At 35.3% G+C, this 10,439-nt stretch overlaps 1 long non-coding RNA gene and 1 pseudogene across 2 annotated transcripts; both read left to right on the top strand.

Moving 5' to 3' along the window:
* The first annotated feature begins 2,243 nt into the window (after positions 1–2,243).
* On the top strand, positions 2,244–6,011 carry LOC113303053. Of its 2 annotated transcripts, none has more exons than XR_003337283.1 (7): positions 2,244–2,384; positions 2,591–2,663; positions 3,298–3,348; positions 4,222–4,335; positions 4,432–4,519; positions 5,220–5,266; positions 5,470–6,011. It is a non-coding gene; the product is annotated as an uncharacterized LOC113303053 (long non-coding RNA). The 2 variants fall into 2 exon arrangements; XR_003337282.1 differs by having other exon boundaries at positions 4,219–4,335.
* Positions 6,012–6,340: 329 nt separating this feature from the next.
* LOC113303052 lies at positions 6,341–10,423 on the top strand (annotated as a pseudogene).
* The last annotated feature ends 16 nt before the right edge of the window (positions 10,424–10,439 follow it).

The following is a 10,439-nucleotide window of genomic DNA, read 5'->3' as shown; positions in this document are numbered from 1 at the left end:
AGTCTGTGCCGTTACGGCACGGGTGATTCCCTAGTCATTAATATTAAATATGTAAGGATAGCTATGCTATTATCAAAAATGATGGATAAGGGGTAATGAATTTTTTTTTACCTAGTGACCCTATTTTAACACCATTAGGTATGTCTTAGAACATTTGATTTTTTTTTCTTTTTTCGAGTATGCCTCAACAGGATTCGAAATAAATTCTCAATTGCTCAACCCTAAAAATGTATCGCTTGATGGGCTCACAATCATTTAAAGTGGTGGGCGCTAATTACTTGGGCCCAAAGTGTTCCAGGAATTTCAAAACATCTAGAATACAAAACAAAACTTGGCTAACTTAGGCTAGATAAAGAGCGGCCGAGATTTGTCTAAAAGGGATAAATCTACGGCCGTGGTTTTCTCAACTAGCCATTACAAATACTTTATTAATTAGTATCCTATTAATTGCTCATGATGGATGATTAATTAATTTTTCACGATAAATGTTCATTTAATGAATCTAATAAATACATATTTTTATTAATAAATAAGTTTATTAAAAACTATATATATATTGATCGGTAAAGAATTTGGTGCTGGCGAGTTTCGAACTTAGGTAACTGGTATCATCACCCAATGATTTTGCTACTGTACTACAGTGACCCCGGTTAAACATTATATTAATAATTTTTAATGGTAGTAGTGAAAGGAGCAGTAGGTGGTGAAAACAGTGGTGGGTATTTGTGAGTGGTGGAGGTGGTAACATTATTGGTGGTGGAAAAAATAGTGGGCAAGGCTAGTTTTTACGTAAGGTGGTGGGTGTTAGTGAATTGTAGTGGACAATAATAGTTTTGTGTCTTTATAAAATGGGCAACATTTTATTGTGATAGATGTAGTTGGCTGTTTTTAGCACAACTGGTAAGAAAAAAACACAAATATTTTGAGGAGGATACTAAATCATATAAGACAATATGATCATGACCGCCGGATCACCCAAATGGGATCCCAGCTATTATAGTACCCGATCGAATAAATCACGGTTTTTAGTATTAAAATAAGATTGATTGCATTTCCAAAATACAAAACAAAGTTTGGACAAGTTAGGCTAGATAAAGAACGATCAAATTTATACTTGCACAACATAAATCTACCGCTATAAATGATCACGTTCAATTAAAATTTAATAATAAATATTCAACTAATATTTCATAATAAATGTTTTCATAATTAATCAAATGAATATATTTTTGTTGATACATATTAAATTTATTTGATATTAACCATATCAGTGAGCATTAATAGTGGTTATGATAGTGGGCAGTGGTGTGGATAATGGTGGTGGATATTGGTGAGACTGGTGGAGTGGTGACGATAATGTGGTGGTAGTAGGGTGAGAAAAGAGGTCCTAAGATAGGTAAATTAAGCAGTAATGGTGGTTTTGATGGTGGGTGGTGGATCGGCGGTGGGGATAATGGTGGTGGGACTGGTGGAGTGGTGACGATAATGTGGTAGTGGAAGAAGTAGTGGTAGTAGGGTGAGAAAAGGTGTCCGAAGATAGATAAATTATTTAGTCACCCTTGGTTATTTTTTCTTTGTTTTGTTTTAGTTTGATTTTAGTTTCCAAATTATTTTTATTATTTTTTAAAATTAAAACAATTTTTAAAGGCCAAATTTTTCCAAAAAAGAAGATGTTGTGATTTTAAGATTTTTCGGGTAGAAGGCAGGAAGAAAAATGAAACCTATAAAAAAATTGACCAAACACAAGGCTACACGCGAACTAATTGTAATCGTTTTGTTACAAGTTTGGTGAATGACCTTTCATGATATTTTTTTGAAGTAGTGAACAAAGTAATGTTTTACTGCCCAAATGATTTGCTCTAACGATTAACTATGTTTGTCACAAAGGGTTGTATGGCTTGCATACACAATATTAAAAGATTCGAGGATAAGGAACATTTTATTAACCAACTCCTCAAAACATTTAGACCTGGATCGATCGGTTTGATTCTTCTCAGACAATTACGACATGTATGAATCGATGGATACATTTGAAACTCATATCCTTGCCCGTGCCGTTACGACACGGATTGAGAACTAGTCAAGAGCACAAAACACAGTTTGGTTAAGTTTGTCCGTGTAAGTGGCGGTTCAGATTTGTTCTTGAAAAGATAAATCAATGGCTGTAATTGATCCCATGTAATTTAATACCCACTTAATTAATTTTTATTAGGGCCATCAAAAGTCAGGCCCGAGATGTTTTGTAATCCCTCTCTCAGAGAGAAACGATTCATTTCTTCAACACCTTTTTTTCTTATTTTTCCTCTTCCTCCCTCTCTTACAGTGAAGCAGTCGTGGAGAAGTGGGTTATACACTAATCAAAACTTCTTCTAATGTTGTCGAAGGTAATATCATTTTATCTATACTATTGGGTTTCCTTAAAATCATATGATTGTGGATTTTGTCAAAGAATATAAATTCGTTTAGAAATTTTCTTCATTTTCTTCCCAATAGAAAGAAACTATTTTCAATCCTTTTAGTGATTCATCAAAATTGTTTTCTGCTTTTACTCAAATCCCATTCTTATCGACTTTTGTCATATCTTTAACAGCAAATCGTTGTTTGGTCAAGGAATTTCATCGAGCCCTTAAAATTCACTGGATGAAATCATATATGGGAAACAGGTTTGAATCCCCAAATTTGTTTGGATTTGTTGGATTTTTGTTTATTTTTTTGTTATTAAGAGAATTTGAGGGTTTCATTATAAAATTAGAACTACTTTGGTGTCGATGGGGTTGTCTTCGGTTGCAGATTTACAAAACAGCAGAACCGATGTGATTTTTAGAGATGCACAAAGAACTATCTAGGGTTTAATTTGGAATTTTTCATTTCGCAAATCGAAGCAGCATCATTTTAGGTTTGTTTATAATAATAGTTTGAATTCAATCATGCATGTCTTTTCATGTCAGGTTTCAATTGTTTGTTCTTTAAACAAGTTTCAGTTGGTTGTTCTTCGAACTCATGTCTTTTAACATGCTGCTCATGTTTCTGAGTTCTTAATGATTTGGTTACAATTCAAATGATTTAGAATGTTTGAAGCAGTGACAGGGTTTCTTAGCTCCATTGGAGATCACATCGCACTGATGAGTATTACCATGTCCCTTTTGTTAATTTTGATCGCGCAATTTACATGTTCTTATGACATGGTTTTTAGTTGTTTCTTTTTTTTATTTTTCTGGTGTGCTCTCTTATTTCTCGGTTGGTGTTATAAGGTTGTTAGTGGAGTTCTAAGTAGTATGGGTGTTTTTATGTAAGCAGCTGAACCTGATGCAGTTGATTCAGTGGAAAGAAGGGAAAGAAAAATATACAGTAAATCGTTCTTTATCTCTTCTACATCCTATCAGAATTTAATGTTAACCAGTTTTATTGGAAAATCTATTGGTTCCGCCCTACTTCCATGATAACAGTTTACCTTCACGGTTTAATATTTTAATTGTTGGGCTAGGTGTTATTATGCTGAAATTCCCACTGTGCACAACATTATTCATATATGGAAAACTTCGGAACAAATATTCTGTGTTTAAAAATTTCATATAGTAAAGTATTGTTTTTCTTTGTTATAGGTTCGGCCCAAATTCCAAATTAGGAAAATTGAATTATTCATATACTGCTCCTGCTTCTGAGTTGTTAATGATTTGATAACAAATAAACCATTTCGGAATGCTTAGTAGCAAACTGTCACTGGATATTTTTTATTTGGAGTGTTATGACAATTTCAATTTCCTCAAAATATTGCCACACTACCATGCATGTTATGTGGACTCAGTTGGAGAATGCCATAAATCCTGATGCCTTTAAAGTATCGAAATCATGTTGTAAAAAGTAGCCTTTAAAGTATTATGTAACCATGGTAACATAAGGAATTTTTACTTGGATAACAAGATGTTAGGCTAATGTTACAGGGTTTTAGATTTACCGGTTGATTCATTTTAGCGATTTTTTTGTTATCGATAGGAATCTTTACTGTTCATTATCAGAAAGTCATGCAGCATGTTACAGTCCACAATAAATTTCTTATCAGTTGGTCACCTACTGTCGCACCCAAAAACAGTATAATTGACACCACATATCATTATTCTATTACCAAAGGTGCTAAAAAATTATTTCGACTTGCGCCTTTACTTCGTACCCAGGTTCTAAGTGGCCTTCTTAGCAGTTTGTGTGTTTTCATATTATTAGCAGGACACAATGCAGTTCAGGCAGCTGAAAGAACGGACATAAAAACATGTAACGGTGCTAATTCCCCGGACAAACAACGCTGAAAATACTTCGTTTTACATATAAACGACTTCCAAAGTATGTATTGTCAAGCAATTATGGATTACATTATCATGCTCTTCTATTGTTCCTCCTTCCTTAGTTGTTGTCTTTTGCATACTTCGCGGTTCGCAGGTAAGCAGTGGAGACCAAATTTGCACTCCAGAATGTATGTTTTCATGTTCTTCCAATTGGTGTCTGGTCATCCTCTTGATACTAATCAGTAAGTACCATTGCTCATTTCCTTCTCAGTGTGAATCATAAAATCCCAAATCTATTTACTGCATCCAAATCATTCAATCGAATTATTTGTTGGATTCAAATACATATGCGGACTTAGGCGACCCTTTTACATTCAACTTTTGACATTGTAGATGCAATAAAAAAAAAACATTTCTGAATTCACCCTATAACATATGATACTTGGTAAAAATCCAACCTTGCGTATATAATCCATGCCTCCTAATGTTTGTGTGTCGATTTTGTTTCCATCAGCTAGGTAAATCAACCACTCAAATCACAAGCTTTACTTTGTCGTTGTTAGTTTCTTTTCAAAAAACAGTTGTCGTGCTTTAATGACTTATGCTTACATATAAATCCCAAATTATCCAAATTTCGAATCTAAATGTAGCACCATAAATAGTAATAATTAGCTATGAATGCCCACGTATCATTAATTTGGATGTTGAGTTTTCATGACTCTTTTGGTAATCATGCGGTTAAATTTTTACATTCTGCTTCCATATCCCAGTGGCATGGCTTGGGACGTCAGAACACTTGAAGAGATCAATGCACCTGTAGGGTGCGAAGAGATCAATAGTTTTTTTTATTTAAACTCGACTGTATATTCCCATAGAAAAATTAGTTATATGTAGTTCAAATTTGGACACAGGACCTAACGAGTTTATTTCAACATTTTGCAGGCAATGAATAATTACACAGTGATAGTTGTTAGTAAAAACCTTATGAGGTCTGGTACCAGTTATCATTATATTTCCTTCGATTTGGTTCAACTCTTTATTCAACCAGCGCGTTTGTTACTGGCACAACACAATATGTTGTTATTTAGTTTCATTACCCTGATTATTAAGATTTTATGTATACTAATGAAAGTAATCTCTAAGAGCACAGCTAACCTATTTTTGGTGGGTATTTTTTTTATGTTCGACACAGGTTCCTTTTTGAACAAGTTAGGTAAACTGACCGCCCTTATCGATGCAGCTGAGGAATATCGATACAATATGAGACGCCTATATCAAGTATCAACTAGAAAATGTCTGAGTTCCGTTGGGGAGGAAACTCCAAGAAAAACCATAGTTCTTATGTGCACTTAGTGTATCGCTTTTTTGCACAATGCTTATGGTGATCGAGATGGGTACTTGGCTGATAAAGGCAATAGTAGTGTCTGCAGCAACAGTGGGGTAAATTCAAGTTATTTACCCTTCAACGTTCTACTGTACATATACTTGCAAAAATGTGCAGTTTCTTTTCGGTGGTCTAGAATCATGACACCATATGCTTTTTTTTTTTTCTGATTGTCACAATAATATGTTGGCAGAATGCGCTTAATTATGTTTAATCTGCTTATCGTTTGGGAATGATATTTTGTGTTCTTTCAAGTTTGTTTTTGGAATTGTACCAAAAATGAGGACCTATATATGTCAACTAAATGTACCACTGTCATGGGCAGATTACAATAGGGTAAATTAGTAGTAGAATTCTCTGTTAAACTCACAAAATTGATTTTGTGTCCTTGCTCCAACATCATCTAAACTCCGTGTATGGTTAGCCGTAGTATTTGTTTATACCGTATCAAGATAACATTTAATACTATCAATCGATATGATACTGTGGAACAAAGAAGGTTTTCACACAAAAAAACGAATTGAACACGGTAATCAACCGATCTATTATCGGAAGTAATACATACCCGTGTTGTTACGGCACGGGTGAAGCCCTAGTGAATGAATAAAATGAAAATAGAACAAGAATAAAAAGAAGATAAATATCATCATTTCTACCCAAAACCCTTACTACTGTATCCATCCTCTTTCGGTCTTTTCTGTAGAAATTCTCTAACCCTCGCCCAACGATGGCTGCAGCATTAGCAAGAGCTATAATTACAAAACTCACTTCCACAACTCTCCCAAGTCGTCTTTTTTCATCATCATATTTCTCATCGATGGCTAAATCCCCCCAACTTCCTAGTTTCATTAGACCTAAAAGACAACATTTGTTTTTTTTTATCTCATGCTGTTCAAGTACTTACACCTTGTGCATCTCGTTTGAATACTATACGATGTAAAGTTAATCGGTCTGGTTCTGACTCATATTCGCCTATGAATTCTGGGTCCAATTATAGTGATCGTCCTCCTACTGAAATGACACTATTGTTTCCTGGTTGTGATTATGAACATTGGCTTATTGTTATGGATAATCCTGGTGGTGAAGGTGCTGATAAACACAATATGATTGATTGTGATGTTCAAACCCTAGTTAAGGTTCTTGGAAGGTAAAAGTTTAAATAAACCTGTAAATTGAATTGTTCATTTTTTTTTTCTAAGTTGGAGTTTATGTATGTGTGTTTCCAATTAGGATTTTTGCAGTTCTGACCATGATGTTTAATTTTGGGTTTTCTGTAGTGGATATGTTTTTGTCACTTTTATCTGTGCCTGCCTGCATTTTGACTAGGGTTTAAGGCCTCTTGAAAGGTATTATCTAAAGAATAAACCATTTTGTAATTTGGGATGATGAGTATTTAGGGTTAGGTTTGTGTTTATTTTGTTTATACCTGTTGGTTTTCTCATGTTTATACCCGTTGGTTTTCTCATGTTTGTGTTTACCATATTTCATTGCTTCAAAGGTATACATGTAAAAAACACAACTTTTGGCTTTGTGTCTTAGTTTAACTTTTTTTTTGTTCCTCTAGTTAGTAGATATTGTTTTAAGATTTTGTGGACTAGTTTTTTTTTTTAGAAAGGTTAACCATTATTAAAAGGAGAAACTTGAGGTTACAGATCTAGGATAGGTTGTTCCAATCCTGTCATTAAAGACAATGTCTTGGATGAAGGATGGGCATGTGAACTCCCAGTTGTTTGTTGTTCTAGCCGCTGTGCTCTGAGTTTGGTTTGTGACTGCCTTATTTGCCAGTCCATCAGCTGCCTGGTTCGCTTCTCTCCAAGTGTGCGTGATTTTATAGGTTGGAATTTCACTTAGGAGTGAATTGATTTCTTCTAGCATATTTTTTATGTACCACGGTATCGAGTCCCGTTTCTGTATTAGACTGAGTAGTGCTTGTGAATCAATTTCGAACCAGATCCTTTGCCACTGTTGTTGAGTAGCGATCCTTGCTGCTAGTAGTAAACCCATGTTTCTGCTTGAATTGATGTGGTTATCCCAAGAGGTGCCGCCACTGCCTTCAGTATATTTCCTTCACTGTCTCTACATATGATTCCCGCCCATGCCGGTCCCGGATTTCCTTTGGATGCGTCGTCTGTATTTATTTTGATCAAGTTTGGTTCCGGTAGAGTCCATCCTATGTAGTCATGTAGATTGTTGAAGTAGTAGTTTTTCTCCAATGTACTCTAGTGATTATTGGTCCATCCGCCATGATCAGACCCATGTATTCATGTGCTCGTTGATACTCGTCATACATCACCATAATGAGTTGAAATGTTTGCGTTGGGCTTGCCGTTGTTGTTTGTGCACTATCGCATTCCTGGCTAGCCACATGTGCCATGTCGTGAACCCTAGTAACACTCTTGTTGGTTCTGAGTGTGTTTTGTTGAGTATGTCGTGTATGTTTGTTGGGCATGTGTGGTTGTTGGTGTGTGCTGGCTGCGGTTGTTGTTGCTGCTGCTGGTGCGGAGCCTGATTTCCTGCTGCTTGTTGGTGTTGTTGTTGATGAGTGTTGTTTGGATCCGAATTCTTGCTAGATGGTTGATTATGTGTTGCCATATTTCTTTTGAGTTGTTACATTCAAAAAGTAGGTGTTATACCAATTCTTCTTGGTTGTTGCAAGTTGGGCATATGTTTGTTGCTGTTATGTGTAGCCGATGAAGTCGCTGGAATGTTGGTAATCCATGATGACTGACCTTCCACAAGAAAAGTCTTATTTTTGGTGGACATCTTAGTTTCCAAATTGATTTGTAGTCCACAGGTTGTTGAGTTGGTGTTTGGTTTATTGGGGAGTTGGTTGTTTGGGAGATGAGCTTGCTGTAACTAGTTTTGGATGTGTAACTGCCTGTTTTTGAGTATGGCCATACCAGTTGATCAGCTTTTGGTTGTTTGGGTAGATGAAGACTTATGATGTTTTGGGATATGTGCTGGTTTCTTTTGCGGTTGCGTACAGTGTCTAAACATGGTTTTGCGGTTGTGTATTATCTCTTTGTTGTATTTTATGGTGAATTACCCAAAGCATTAAAAGTGTGGAGTGTTACAGTTGTTCCTTTTTGAATATTTAGGCTAAGTGCTGCTTGAGGGGCATGTCTGATTTGAATATGATTTGTCTTAGGCTATCTACTAATGTTGTCTTAATTATTTACTGAAGCCAGTATTCTGAGAAATCTATGTGATTACAACAATTTGGTTTCTTGAGCTTCTCTAATTTTCTTGAGATTTATCTCTTTATATTATATGTCTACCCTGTACTATTCATCACTAACATAGTAGCTTTTACAGTTTTTTTTTTTTTTTTGCATACTTATTCAATCTTTGGAATTATGAATACAGTGAGGAAGAAGCAAAGAGAAAGATATACGATGTTTCATGTGAAAGGTATTTTTGGTTTCGGATGTGAGATTGACGAAGAGACCTCAAATAAGCTTGAATGTTGGTCTATTTAGCATTTTATTTTTGTTGGTCAAGTATTTGGTGTTTGCAATTATGATGTGCTACGGAGTTCTCTTTAATTGTGCTTGCTTGCTTTTATTATCTACAGGTTTGCCAGGTGTTCTATTTATGCTTCCAGATTCTTATGTGGACGCCGAGAATAAGGATTATGGAGGTAAGCTTTGATTTACACCCGAAAGAAAATCTTGTTTTTTCATTTGTCTCGCTTTTTGCCATGTATATACTTTTAGGGCTGCCTTATGCATCTTTTATCTGTGTTTGGAACTGTTGACCACGTGCAAATCTGACATGCAATTTGAAGCTCGCTACTTCTCGTTAAAACAAATCCACATATGACTAGAGATAATTTATGTCTTATATGTTGATGATGTTATACTTCTTCAGTTTAGGGTCCAGGAAAACCTGTGGCTAAGCATTTTAAAATAACATGCAAACTTTTTTTAAAATGTATAGGTTTCTGATGCCTATTGGCAGTCCAGAATTTCAAAATATATAGGTTTCTGATGCCTATTGGCAGTCCAGGATTTTAATAAAGATGTTTTAACTGATTTTTTGACACCCTGAGTATAGTTGTACACCAGTAAAGAGGATGAAAATGAGAGTCCGGACTGTGTTTACTTATTAGCTCTTTTTTCTTTTATTCGTCGATTGAATCAAGATGAAGTATTTAACACTGTGGGTTGCTCTATGGTTTTATATTTTGAAGCTGAACTGTTTGTAAATGGAGAGATAGTTCAAAGATCTCCTGAGAGACAAAGGAGGGTGGAGCCAGTGCCCCAGAGAGCTGATCAGAGTAGACCCAGATACAATGACAGAACCCGATATGTTAGGCGCAGAGAAAACCAACAATAGATGCTCACTTGGCTGATGAGTGTGTTAGATGTATACTGTGGATCAGAAGCAATTTTAGTTATTTTGGGTTACTGCCAATGTTTCTGGTACCTGAATAGGATACATTTGTTGTTATTCTCAGTTTATATTGGTTCTGGAAATAAGATTTTTGTTATAGGGAAAGCTGACTTTCAGTCATATTAGATTGACTTAGAGTCAACGAAGGTGGAAATAGAAAAACAATCCCTAACTTTTAGTTATCTTCTCTCGATTCTTACCACATTCACCATTAACAATACCATCACGTAGGCACATTTCAATACAGTTTTTTGATTAGCTTATCATCGCCACTGATCTGATGTTCATGCTACGTTCTTGTACCACATAAAGTTGTATTCCAAAACATTAAGATTCATGGTGTAAATGTAAATTATTTTATTGATAATTAGGGATTTTATACT

Source organism: Papaver somniferum, chromosome 8 (assembly GCF_003573695.1).
Source record: "Papaver somniferum cultivar HN1 chromosome 8, ASM357369v1, whole genome shotgun sequence".
In the NCBI taxonomy this organism is placed as follows: Eukaryota; Viridiplantae; Streptophyta; class Magnoliopsida; order Ranunculales; family Papaveraceae; genus Papaver; species Papaver somniferum.
Note: the sequence above shows the minus strand (reverse complement) of the source record. Positions and strands in the feature narration are given on the sequence as shown.